The sequence below is a fragment of the Haematobia irritans genome, chromosome 4 (assembly GCF_050003625.1).
Source record: "Haematobia irritans isolate KBUSLIRL chromosome 4, ASM5000362v1, whole genome shotgun sequence".
In the NCBI taxonomy this organism is placed as follows: Eukaryota; Metazoa; Arthropoda; class Insecta; order Diptera; family Muscidae; genus Haematobia; species Haematobia irritans.
The window spans coordinates 100,391,604-100,405,982 of NC_134400.1; positions in this window are offsets into that span (position 1 = coordinate 100,391,604).

Genomic DNA, 14,379 nt, shown 5'->3' on the forward strand with positions numbered 1-14,379 from the left:
GAATTAAAGTCCTTTTCGCTCTAGGACGCTTAGCTTAGGAGATATGGGCAACAGAAGTTTTTCATATAAAAATTTCAATTTTTTTAGGTTTTGGGTGGATTTTTCAATTTTTTGGGGGTGGTCACGAATTAAAATCCTTTTCGCTCTAGGACGCTTAGTTTAGGAGATATGGGCAAAAGAAGTTTTTCATATAAAAATTTAAATTTTTTTAGGTTTTGGGTGGATTTTTCAATTTTTTGAGGGTGCTCACGAATTAAAGTCCTTTTCGCTCTAGGACGCATATTTAAGGAGATATGGGCAAAAGAAGTTTTTCATATAAAAATTTAAATTTTTTAAGGTTTTGGGTGGATTTTTAAATTTTTTGGGGGTGGTCACGAATTAAAGTCCTTTTCGCTCTAGGACATATATTTAAGGAGATATGGGCAAAAGAAGTTTTTCATATAAAAATTTAAATTTTTTTAGGTTTTGGGTGGATTTTTCAATTTTTTGGGGGGTGGTCACGAATTAAAGTCCTTTTCGCTCTAGGACGCTTAGTTTAGGAGATATGGGCAAAAGAAGTTTTTCATATAAAAATTTAAATTTTTTTAGGTTTTGGGTGGATTTTTCAATTTTTTGGGGGTGGTCACGAATTAAAGTCCTTTTCGCTCTAGGACGCATATTTAAGGAGATATGGGCAACAGAAGTTTTTCATATAAAAATTTCAATTTTTTTAGGTTTTGGGTGGATTTTTCAATTTTTTGGGGGTGGTCACGAATTAAAGTCCTTTTCGCTCTAGGACGCATATTTAAGGAGATATGGGCAAAAGAAGTTTTTCATATAAAAATTTCAATTTTTTTTAGGTTTTGGGTGGATTTTTCAATATTTTGGGGGTGGTCACGAATTAAAGTTCTTTTCGCTCTAGGACGCTTAGTTTAGGAGATATATGCAAAAGAAGTTTTTCATATAAAAATTTCAATTTTTTTAGGTTTTGGGTGGATTTTTCAATTTTTTGGGGTGGTCATGAATTAAAGTCCTTTTCGCTCTAGGACGCATATTTAAGGAGATATGGACAAAAGAAGTTTTTCATATAAAAATTTAAATTTTTTAGGTTTTGGGTGGATTTTTCAATTTTTTGGGGGTGGTCACGAATTAAAGTCCTTTTCGCTCTAGGACGCTAGTTTAGGAGATATATGCAAAAGAAGTTTTTCATATAAAAATTTCAATTTTTTTAGGTTTTGGGTGGATTTTTCAATTTTTTTGGGGTGGTCATGAACTAAAGTCCTTTTCGCTCTAGGACGCTTAGTTTAGGAGATATGGGCAAAAGAAGTTTTTCATATAAAAATTTCAATTTTTTAGGTTTTGGGTGGATTTTTCAATATTTTGGGGGTGGTCACGAATTAAAGTTCTTTTCGCTCTAGGACGCTTAGTTTAGGAGATATGGGCAACAGAAGTTTTTCATATAAAAATTTCAATTTTTTTAGGTTTTGGGTGGATTTTTCAATTTTTTGGGGTGGTCATGAATTAAAGTCCTTTTCGCTCTAGGACGCTTAGTTTAGGAGATATGGGCAAAATAAGTTTTTCATATACAAATTTCAATTTTTTTAGGTTTTGGGTGGATTTTTAAATTTTTTGGGGGTGGTCACGAATTAAAGTCCTTTTCGCTCTAGGACGCTTAGTTTAGGAGATATGGGCAAAAGAAGGTTTTCATATAAAAATTTCAATTTTTTTAGGTTTTGGGTGGATTTTTAAATTTTTTGGGGGTGGTCACGAATTAAAGTCCTTTTCGCTCTAGGACGCTTAGTTTAGGAGATATGGGCAAAAGAAGGTTTTCATATAAAAATTTCAATTTTTTTAGGTTTTGGGTGGATTTTTAAATTTTTGGGGGTGGTCACGAATTAAAGTCCTTTTCGCTCTAGGACGCTTAGTTTAGGAGATATGGGCAAAAGAAGTTTTTCATATAAAAATTTCAATTTTTTTATGTTTTGGGTGGATTTTTCAATTTTTTGGGGGTGGTCACGAATTAAAGTCCTTTTCGCTCTAGGACGCATATTTAAGGAGATATGGCCAAATGAAGTTTTTCAAATAAAAATTTCAATTTTTTTTGGTTTTGGTTGGATTTTTCATTTTTTTGAGGGTGGTCACGAATTAAAGTCCTTTTCGCTCTAGGACGCTTAGTTTAGGAGATGTATGCAAAAGAAGTTTTTCATAAAAAATTTCAATTTTTTTAGGTTTTGGGTGGATTTTTCAATTTTTTGGGGTGGTCATGAATTAAAGTCCTTTTCGCTCTAGGACGCTTAGTTTAGGAGATATGGGCAAAATAAGTTTTTCATATAAAAATTTAAATTTTTTTAGGTTTTGGGTGGATTTTTAAATTTTTTGGGGGTGGTCACGAATTAAAGTCCTTTTCGCTCTAGGACGCTTAGTTTAGGAGATATGGGCAAAAGAAGTTTTTCATATAAAAATTTCAATTTTTTTAGGTTTTGGGTGGATTTTTCAATTTTTTGAGGGTGCTCACGAATTAAAGTCCTTTTCGCTCTAGGACGCATATTTAAGGAGATATGGGCAAAAGAAGTTTTTCATATAAAAATTTCATTTTTTTTAGGTTTTGGGTGGATTTTTCAATTTTTTGAGGGTGGTCACGAATTAAAGTCCTTTTCGCTCTAGGACGCGTAGTTTAGGAGATATGGGCAAAAGAAGTTTTTCATATAAAAATTTCAATTTTTTTAGGTTTTGGGTGGATTTTTCAATTTTTTGAGGGTGCTCACGAATTAAAGTCCTTTTCGCTCTAGGACGCATATTTAAGGAGATATGGGCAAAAGAAGTTTTTCATATAAAAATATCAATTTTTTTAGGTTTTGGGTGGATTTTTCAATTTTTTGGGGGTGGTCACGAATTTAAGGTCCTTTTCGCTCTAGGACGCGTAGTTTAGGAGATATGGGCAAAAGAAGTTTTTCATATAAAAATTTCAATTTTTTTAGGTTTTGGGTGGATTTTTCAATTTTTTGGGGGGTGGTCACGAATTAAAGTCCTTTTCGCTCTAGGACGCTTAGTTTAGGAGATATGGGCAAAAGAAGTTTTTCATATAAAAATTTCAATTTTTTAGGTTTTGGGTGGATTTTTCAATTTTTTGGGGGTGGTCACGAATTAAAGTCCTTTTCGCTCTAGGACGCTAGTTTAGGAAGTGCAAAAGAAGTTTTTCATATAAAAATTTAAATTTTTTTAGGTTTTGGGTGGATTTTTCAATTTTTTTGGGGTGGTCATGAATTAAAGTCCTTTTCGCTCTAGGACGCTTAGTTTAGGAGATATGGGCAAAAGAAGTTTTTCATATAAAAATTTCAATTTTTTAGGTTTTGGGTGGATTTTTCAATATTTTGGGGGTGGTCACGAATTAAAGTTCTTTTCGCTCTAGGACGCTTAGTTTAGGAGATATGGGCAACAGAAGTTTTTCATATAAAAATTTCAATTTTTTTAGGTTTTGGGTGGATTTTTCAATTTTTTGGGGGTGGTCACGAATTAAAGTCCTTTTCGCTCTAGGACGCATATTTAAGGAGATATGGGCAAAAGAAGTTTTTCATATAAAAATTTTAATTTATTTTAGGTTTTGGGTGGATTTTTCAATTTTTTGAGGGTGTTCACGAATTAAAGTCCTTTTCGCTCTAGGACGCATATTTAAGGAGATATGGACAAAAGAAGTTTTTCATATAAAAATTTCAATTTTTTTAGGTTTTGGGTGGATTTTTCAATTTTTTGGGGGTGGTCACGAATTAAAGTCCTTTTCGCTCTAGGACTCATATTTAAGGAGATATGGCCAAAAGAAGTTTTTCATATAAAAATTTCAATTTTTTTAGGTTTTGGGTGGATTTTTATATTTTTGGGGGTGGTCACGAATTAAAGTCCTTTTCGCTCTAGGACGCTTAGTTTAGGAGATATGGGCAATTTTTTGGGGGTGGTCACGAATTAAAGTCCTTTTCGCTCTAGGACGCATATTTAAGGAGATATGGGCAAAAGAAGTTTTTCATATAAAAATTTTAATTTATTTTAGGTTTTGGGTGGATTTTTCAATTTTTTGAGGGTGTTCACGAATTAAAGTCCTTTTCGCTCTAGGACGCATATTTAAGGAGATATGGGCAACAGAAGTTTTTCATATAAAAATTTCAATTTTTCTAGGTTTTGGGTGGATTTTTCAATTTTTTGGGGTGGTCATGAATTAAAGTCCTTTTCGCTCTAGGACGCATATTTAAGGAGATATGGACAAAAGAAGTTTTTCATATAAAAATTTCAATTTTTTAGGTTTTGGGTGGATTTTTCAATTTTTTGGGGGTGGTCACGAATTAAAGTCCTTTTCGCTCTAGGACGCTAGTTTAGGAGATATATGCAAAAGAAGTTTTTCATATAAAAATTTCAATTTTTTTAGGTTTTGGGTGGATTTTTCAATTTTTTTGGGGTGGTCATGAATTAAAGTCCTTTTCGCTCTAGGACGCTTAGTTTAGGAGATATAGGCAAAAGAAGTTTTTCATATAAAAATTTCAATTTTTTAGGTTTTGGGTGGATTTTTCAATATTTTGGGGGTGGTCACGAATTAAAGTTCTTTTCGCTCTAGGACGCTTAGTTTAGGAGATATGGGCAACAGAAGTTTTTCATATAAAAATTTCAATTTTTTTAGGTTTTGGGTGGATTTTTCAATTTTTTGGGGGTGGTCACGAATTAAAGTCCTTTTCGCTCTAGGACGCATATTTAAGGAGATATGGGCAAAAGAAGTTTTTCATATAAAAATTTTAATTTATTTTAGGTTTTGGGTGGATTTTTCAATTTTTTGAGGGTGTTTACGAATTAAAGTCCTTTTCGCTCTAGGACGCATATTTAAGGAGATATGGACAAAAGAAGTTTTTCATATAAAAATTTCAATTTTTTTAGGTTTTGGGTGGATTTTTCAATTTTTTGGGGGTGGTCACGAATTAAAGTCCTTTTCGCTCTAGGACTCATATTTAAGGAGATATGGCCAAAAGAAGTTTTTCATATAAAAATTTCAATTTTTTTAGGTTTTGGGTGGATTTTTATATTTTTGGGGGTGGTCACGAATTAAAGTCCTTTTCGCTCTAGGACGCTTAGTTTAGGAGATATGGGCAAAAGAAGTTTTTCATATAAAAATTTCAATTTTTTTATGTTTTGGGTGGATTTTTCAATTTTTTGGGGGTGGTCACGAATTAAAGTCCTTTTCGCTCTAGGACGCATATTTAAGGAGATATGGCCAAAAGAAGTTTTTCATATAAAAATTTCAATTTTTTTAGGTTTTGGGTGGATTTTTCAATTTTTGGGGGGTGGTCACGTATTAAAGTCCTCTTCGCTCTAGGACGCTTAGTTTAGGAGATATATGCAAAAGAAGTTTTTCATAAAAAAATTTCAATTTTTTTAGGTTTTGGGTGGATTTTTCAATTTTTTGGGGTGGTCATGAATTAAAGTCCTTTTCGCTCTAGGACGCTTAGTTTAGGAGATATGGACAAAAGAAGTTTTTCATATAAAAATTTCAATTTTTTAGGTTTTGGGTGGATTTTTCAATTTTTTGGGGGTGGTCACGAGTCCTTTTCGCTCTAGGACGCATATTTAAGGAGATATGGGCAAACGAAGTTTTTCATATAAAAATTTAAATTTTTTTAGGTTTTGGGTGGATTTTTCAATTTTTTGGGGGTGGTCACGAATTAAAGTTCTTTTCGCTCTAGAACGCTTAGTTTAGGAGATATGGGCAAAAGAAGTTTTTCATATAAAAATTTCAATTTTTTTAGGTTTTGGGTGGATTTTTCAATTTTTTGGGGGTGGTCACGAATTAAAGTCCTTTTCGCTCTAGGACGCTTAGTTTAGGAGATATGGGCAAAAGAAGTTTTTCATATAAAAATTTTAATTTATTTTAGGTTTTGGGTGGATTTTTCAATTTTTTGAGGGTGGTCACGAATTAAAGTCCTTTTCGCTCTAGGACGCATATTTAAGGAGATATGGGCAAAAGAAGTTTTTCATATAAAAATTTCATTTTTTTTAGGTTTTGGGTGGATTTTTCAATTTTGTGGGGGTGGTCACGAATTAAAGTCCTTTTCGCTCTAGGACGCATATTTAAGGAGATATGGGCAAAAGAAGTTTTTCATATAAAAATTTAAATTTTTTTAGGTTTTGGGTGGATTTTTAAATTTTTTGGGGGTGGTCACGAATTAAAGTCCTTTTCGCTCTAGGACGCTTAGTTTAGGAGATATGGGCAAAAGAAGTTTTTCATATAAAAATTTTAATTAATTTTAGGTTTTGGGTGGATTTTTCAATTTTTTGAGGGTGGTCACGAATTAAAGTCCTTTTCGCTCTAGGACGCATATTTAGGGAGATATGGGCAAAAGAAGTTTTTCATATAAAAATTTAAATTTTTTTAGGTTTTGGGTGGATTTTTCAATTTTTTGGGGGTGGTCACGAATTAAAGTCCTTTTCGCTCTAGGACGCTTAGTTTAGGAGATATGGGCAAAAGAAGTTTTTCATATAAAAATTTCAATTTTTTTAGGTTTTGGGTGGATTTTTCAATTTTTGGGGGGTGGTCACGTATTAAAGTCCTCTTCGCTCTAGGACGCTTAGTTTAGGAGATATATGCAAAAGAAGTTTTTCATATACAAAATTTCAATTTTTTTAGGTTTTGGGTGGATTTTTCAATTTTTTGGGGTGGTCATGAATTAAAGTCCTTTTCGCTCTAGGACGCTTAGTTTAGGAGATATGGGCAAAAGAAGTTTTTCATATAAAAATTTCAATTTTTTAGGTTTTGGGTGGATTTTTCAATTTTTTGGGGGTGGTCACGAATTAAAGTCCTTTTCGCTCTAGGACGCTTAGTTTATGAGATATGGGCAAAAGAAGTTTTTCATATAAAAATTTAATTTTTTTTAGGTTTTGGGTGGATTTTTCAATTTTTTGGGGGTGGTCACGAGTCCTTTTCGCTCTAGGACGCATATTTAAGGAGATATGGGCAAACGAAGTTTTTCATATAAAAATTTAAATTTTTTTAGGTTTTGGGTGGATTTTTCAATTTTTTGGGGGTGGTCACGAATTAAAGTTCTTTTCGCTCTAGAACGCTTAGTTTAGGAGATATGGGCAAAAGAAGTTTTTCATATAAAAATTTCAATTTTTTTAGGTTTTGGGTGGATTTTTCAATTTTTTGGGGGTGGTCACGAATTAAAGTCCTTTTCGCTCTAGGACGCTTAGTTTAGGAGATATGGGCAAAAGAAGTTTTTCATATAAAAATTTTAATTTATTTTAGGTTTTGGGTGGATTTTTAAATTTTTTGAGGGTTTCAATTCAATTTCAATTTTTTTAGGTTTTGGGTGGATTTTTCAATTTTGTGGGGGTGGTCACGAATTAAAGTCCTTTTCGCTCTAGGACGCATATTTAAGGAGATATGGGCAAAAGAAGTTTTTCATATAAAAATTTAAATTTTTTTAGGTTTTGGGTGGATTTTTCAATTTTTTGGGGGTGGTCACGAATTAAAGTCCTTTTCGCTCTAGGACGCTTAGTTTAGGAGATATGGGCAAAAGAAGTTTTTCATATAAAAATTTTAATTAATTTTAGGTTTTGGGTGGATTTTTAAATTTTTTGAGGGTGGTCACGAATTAAAGTCCTTTTCGCTCTAGGACGCTTAGTTTAGGAGATATGGGCAAAAGAAGTTTTTCATATAAAAATTTCAATTTTTATAGGTTTTGGGTGGATTTTTCAATTTTTTGGGGTGGTCATGAATTAAAGTCCTTTTCGCTCTAGGACGCTTAGTTTAGGAGATATGGGCAAAAGAAGTTTTTCATATAAAAATTTCAATTTTTTAGGTTTTGGGTGGATTTTTCAATTTTTTGGGGGTGGTCACGAATTAAAGTCCTTTTCGCTCTAGGACGCTTAGTTTAGGAGATATGGGCAAAAGAAGTTTTTCATATAAAAATTTCAATTTTTTTAGGTTTTGGGTGGATTTTTCAATTTTTTGGGGGTGGTCACGAATTAAAGTCCTTTTCGCTCTAGGACGCATATTTAAGGAGATATGGCCAAAAGAAGTTTTTCATATAAAAATTTCAATTTTTTTAGGTTTTGGTTGGATTTTTCATTTTTTTGAGGGTGGTCACGAATTAAAGTCCTTTTCGCTCTAGGACGCATATTTAAGGAGATATGGGCAAAAGAAGTTTTTCATATAAAAATTTAAATTTTTTTAGGTTTTGGGTGGATTTTTCAATTTTTGGGGGGTGGTCACGTATTAAAGTCCTCTTCGCTCTAGGACGCTTAGTTTAGGAGATATATGCAAAAGAAGTTTTTCATAAAAAAATTTCAATTTTTTTAGGTTTTGGGTGGATTTTTCAATTTTTTGGGGTGGTCATGAATTAAAGTCCTTTTCGCTCTAGGACGCTTAGTTTAGGAGATATGGACAAAAGAAGTTTTTCATATAAAAATTTCAATTTTTTAGGTTTTGGGTGGATTTTTCAATTTTTTGGGGGTGGTCACGAGTCCTTTTCGCTCTAGGACGCATATTTAAGGAGATATGGGCAAACGAAGTTTTTCATATAAAAATTTAAATTTTTTTAGGTTTTGGGTGGATTTTTCAATTTTTTGGGGGTGGTCACGAATTAAAGTTCTTTTCGCTCTAGAACGCTTAGTTTAGGAGATATGGGCAAAAGAAGTTTTTCATATAAAAATTTCAATTTTTTTAGGTTTTGGGTGGATTTTTCAATTTTTTGGGGGTGGTCACGAATTAAAGTCCTTTTCGCTCTAGGACGCTTAGTTTAGGAGATATGGGCAAAAGAAGTTTTTCATATAAAAATTTAAATTTTTTAAGGTTTTGGGTGGATTTTTAAATTTTTTGGGGGTGGTCACGAATTAAAGTCCTTTTCGCTCTAGGACGCTTAGTTTAGGAGATATGGGCAAAAGAAGTTTTTCATATAAAAATTTTAATTAATTTTAGGTTTTGGGTGGATTTTTCAATTTTGTGGGGGTGGTCACGAATTAAAGTCCTTTTCGCTCTAGGACGCATATTTAAGGAGATATGGGCAAAAGAAGTTTTTCATATAAAAATTTAAATTTTTTTAGGTTTTGGGTGGATTTTTAAATTTTTTGGGGGTGGTCACGAATTAAAGTCCTTTTCGCTCTAGGACGCTTAGTTTAGGAGATATGGGCAAAAGAAGTTTTTCATATAAAAATTTTAATTAATTTTAGGTTTTGGGTGGATTTTTCAATTTTTTGAGGGTGGTCACGAATTAAAGTCCTTTTCGCTCTAGGACGCATATTTAGGGAGATATGGGCAAAAGAAGTTTTTCATATAAAAATTTAAATTTTTTTAGGTTTTGGGTGGATTTTTCAATTTTTTGGGGGTGGTCACGAATTAAAGTCCTTTTCGCTCTAGGACGCTTAGTTTAGGAGATATGGGCAAAAGAAGTTTTTCATATAAAAATTTCAATTTTTTTAGGTTTTGGGTGGATTTTTCAATTTTTGGGGGGTGGTCACGTATTAAAGTCCTCTTCGCTCTAGGACGCTTAGTTTAGGAGATATATGCAAAAGAAGTTTTTCATATACAAAATTTCAATTTTTTTAGGTTTTGGGTGGATTTTTCAATTTTTTGGGGTGGTCATGAATTAAAGTCCTTTTCGCTCTAGGACGCTTAGTTTAGGAGATATGGGCAAAAGAAGTTTTTCATATAAAAATTTCAATTTTTTAGGTTTTGGGTGGATTTTTCAATTTTTTGGGGGTGGTCACGAATTAAAGTCCTTTTCGCTCTAGGACGCTTAGTTTATGAGATATGGGCAAAAGAAGTTTTTCATATAAAAATTTAATTTTTTTTAGGTTTTGGGTGGATTTTTCAATTTTTTGGGGGTGGTCACGAGTCCTTTTCGCTCTAGGACGCATATTTAAGGAGATATGGGCAAACGAAGTTTTTCATATAAAAATTTAAATTTTTTTAGGTTTTGGGTGGATTTTTCAATTTTTTGGGGGTGGTCACGAATTAAAGTTCTTTTCGCTCTAGAACGCTTAGTTTAGGAGATATGGGCAAAAGAAGTTTTTCATATAAAAATTTCAATTTTTTTAGGTTTTGGGTGGATTTTTCAATTTTTTGGGGGTGGTCACGAATTAAAGTCCTTTTCGCTCTAGGACGCTTAGTTTAGGAGATATGGGCAAAAGAAGTTTTTCATATAAAAATTTTAATTTATTTTAGGTTTTGGGTGGATTTTTAAATTTTTTGAGGGTTTCAATTCAATTTCAATTTTTTTAGGTTTTGGGTGGATTTTTCAATTTTGTGGGGGTGGTCACGAATTAAAGTCCTTTTCGCTCTAGGACGCATATTTAAGGAGATATGGGCAAAAGAAGTTTTTCATATAAAAATTTAAATTTTTTTAGGTTTTGGGTGGATTTTTAAATTTTTTGGGGGTGGTCACGAATTAAAGTCCTTTTCGCTCTAGGACGCTTAGTTTAGGAGATATGGGCAAAAGAAGTTTTTCATATAAAAATTTTAATTAATTTTAGGATTTGGGTGGATTTTTAAATTTTTTGAGGGTGGTCACGAATTAAAGTCCTTTTCGCTCTAGGACGCTTAGTTTAGGAGATATGGGCAAAAGAAGTTTTTCATATAAAAATTTCAATTTTTATAGGTTTTGGGTGGATTTTTCAATTTTTTGGGGTGGTCATGAATTAAAGTCCTTTTCGCTCTAGGACGCTTAGTTTAGGAGATATGGGCAAAAGAAGTTTTTCATATAAAAATTTAAATTTTTTAGGTTTTGGGTGGATTTTTCAATTTTTTGGGGGTGGTCACGAATTAAAGTCCTTTTCGCTCTAGGACGCATATTTAAGGAGATATGGGCAAAAGAAGTTTTTCATATAAAAATTTAAATTTTTTTAGGTTTTGGGTGGATTTTTAAATTTTTTGGGGGTGGTCACGAATTAAAGTCCTTTTCGCTCTAGGACGCTTAGTTTAGGAGATATGGGCAAAAGAAGTTTTTCATATAAAAATTTTAATTAATTTTAGGTTTTGGGTGGATTTTTAAATTTTTTGAGGGTGGTCACGAATTAAAGTCCTTTTCGCTCTAGGACGCTTAGTTTAGGAGATATGGGCAACAGAAGTTTTTCATATAAAAATTTCAATTTTTTTAGGTTTTGGGTGGATTTTTCAATTTTTTGGGGGTGGTCACGAATTAAAGTCCTTTTCGCTCTAGGACGCATACTTAAGGAGATATGGGCAAAAGAAGTTTTTCATATAAAAATTTTAATTTATTTTAGGTTTTGGGTGGATTTTTCAATTTTTTGAGGGTGTTCACGAATTAAAGTCCTTTTCGCTCTAGGACGCATATTTAAGGAGATATGAACAAAAGAAGTTTTTCATATAAAAATTTCAATTTTTTTAGGTTTTGGGTGGATTTTTCAATTTTTTGGGGGTGGTCACGAATTAAAGTCCTTTTCGCTCTAGGACTCATATTTAAGGAGATATGGCCAAAAGAAGTTTTTCATATAAAAATTTCAATTTTTTTAGGTTTTGGGTGGATTTTTAAATTTTTGGGGGTGGTCACAAATTAAAGTCCTTTTCGCTCTAGGACGCTTAGTTTAGGAGATATGGGCAAAAGAAGTTTTTCATATAAAAATTTCAATTTTTTTATGTTTTGGGTGGATTTTTCAATTTTTTGGGGGTGGTCACGAATTAAAGTCCTTTTCGCTCTAGGACGCATATTTAAGGAGATATGGCCAAAAGAAGTTTTTCATATAAAAATTTCAATTTTTTTAGGTTTTGTTTGGATTTTTCATTTTTTTGAGGGTGGTCACGAATTAAAGTCCTTTTCGCTCTAGGACGCATATTTAAGGAGATATGGGCAAAAGAAGTTTTTCATATAAAAATTTAAATTTTTTTAGGTTTTGGGTGGATTTTTCAATTTTTGGGGGGTGGTCACGTATTAAAGTCCTCTTCGCTCTAGGACGCTTAGTTTAGGAGATATATGCAAAAGAAGTTTTTCATAAAAAAATTTCAATTTTTTTAGGTTTTGGGTGGATTTTTCAATTTTTTGGGGTGGTCATGAATTAAAGTCCTTTTCGCTCTAGGACGCTTAGTTTAGGAGATATGGGCAAAAGAAGTTTTTCATATAAAAATTTCAATTGTTTAGGTTTTGGGTGGATTTTACAATTTTTTGGGGGTGGTCACGAATTAAAGTCCTTTTCGCTCTAGGACGCTTAGTTTAGGAGATATGGGCAAAAGAAGTTTTTTAATTTATTTTAGGTTTTGGGTGGATTTTTCAATTTTTTGAGGGTGGTCACGAATTAAAGTCCTTTTCGCTCTAGGACGCATATTTAAGGAGATATGGGCAAAAGAAGTTTTTCATATAAAAATTTCAATTTTTTTAGGTTTTGGGTGGATTTTTCAATTTTGTGGGGGTGGTCACGAATTAAAGTCCTTTTCGCTCTAGGACGCATATTTAAGGAGATATGGGCAAAAGAAGTTTTTCATATAAAAATTTAAATTTTTTTAGGTTTTGGGTGGATTTTTAAATTTTTTGGGGGTGGTCACGAATTAAAGTCCTTTTCGCTCTAGGACGCTTAGTTTAGGAGATATGGGCAAAAGAAGTTTTTCATATAAAAATTTCAATTTTTTTAGGTTTTGGGTGGATTTTTCAATTTTTTGGGGTGGTCATGAATTAAAGTCCTTTTCGCTCTAGGACGCTTAGTTTAGGAGATATGGGCAAAAGAAGTTTTTCATATAAAAATTTCAATTTTTTAGGTTTTGGGTGGATTTTTCAATTTTTTGGGGGTGGTCACGAATTAAAGTTCTTTTCGCTCTAGGACGCATATTTAAGGAGATATGGGCAAAAGAAGTTTTTCATATAAAAATTTCAATTTTTTTAGGTTTTGGGTGGATTTTTCAATTTTTGGGGGGTGGTCACGTATTAAAGTCCTCTTCGCTCTAGGACGCTTAGTTTAGGAGTTATATGCAAAAGAAGTTTTTCATATAAAAATTTAAATTTTTTTAGGTTTTGGGTGAATTTTTCAATTTTTTGGGGTGGTCATGAATTAAAGTCCTTTTCGCTCTAGGACGCTTAGTTTAGGAGATATGAGCAAAAGAAGTTTTTCATATAAAAATTTCAATTTTTTAGGTTTTGGGTGGATTTTTCAATTTTTTGGGGGTGGTCACGAATTAAAGTCCTTTTCGCTCTAGGACGCTTAGTTTAGGAGATATGGGCAAAAGAAGTTTTTCATATAAAAATTTAATTTTTTTTAGGTTTTGGGTGGATTTTTCAATTTTTTGGGGGGGGGTCACGAGTCCTTTCCGCTCTAGGACGCATATTTAAGGAGATATGGGCAAACGAAGTTTTTCATATAAAAATTTAAATTTTTTTAGTTTTGGGTGGATTTTTCAATTTTTTGGTGGTGGTCACGAATTAAAGTTCTTTTCGCTCTAGAACGCTTAGTTTAGGAGATATGGGCAAAAGAAGTTTTTCATATAAAAATTTCAATTTTTTTAGGTTTTGGGTGGATTTTTCAATTTTTTGGGGGTGGTCACGAATTAAAGTCCTTTTCGCTCTAGGACGCTTAGTTTAGGAGATATGGGCAAAAGAAGTTTTTCATATAAAAATTTTAATTTATTTTAGGTTTTGGGTGGATTTTTCAATTTTTTGAGGGTGGTCACGAATTAAAGTCCTTTTCGCTCTAGGACGCATATTTAAGGAGATATGGGCAAAAGAAGTTTTTCATATAAAAATTTCAATTTTTTTAGGTTTTGGGTGGATTTTTCAATTTTGTGGGGGTGGTCACGAATTAAAGTCCTTTTCGCTCTAGGACGCATATTTAAGGAGATATGGGCAAAAGAAGTTTTTCATATAAAAATTTCAATTTTTTTAGGTTTTGGGTGGATTTTTAAATTTGTTGGGGGTGGTCACGAATTAAAGTACTTTTCGCTCTAGGACGCTTAGTTTTGGAGATATGGGCAAAAGAAATTTTTCATATAAAAATTTTAATTAATTTTAGGTTTTGGGTGGATTTTTCAATTTTTTGAGGGTGGTCACGAATTAAAGTCCTTTTCGCTCTAGGACGCTTAGTTTAGGAGATATATGCAAAAGAAGTTTTTCATATAAAAATTTCAATTTTTTTAGGTTTTGGGTGGATTTTTAAATTTTTTGGGGGTGGTCACGAATTAAAGTCCTTTTCGCTCTAGGACGCATATTTAATGGGCGTGAGAAGTTTTTCATATAAAAATTTCAATTTTTTTAGGTTTTGGGTGGATTTTTCAATTTTTTGGGGGTGGTCACGAATTAAAGTTCTTTTCGCTCTAGAACGCTTAGTTTAGGAGATATGGGCAAAAGAAGTTTTTCATATAAAAATTTTAATTTATTTTAGGTTTTGGGTGGATTTTTCAATTTTTTGAGGGTGGTCACGAATTAAAGTCCT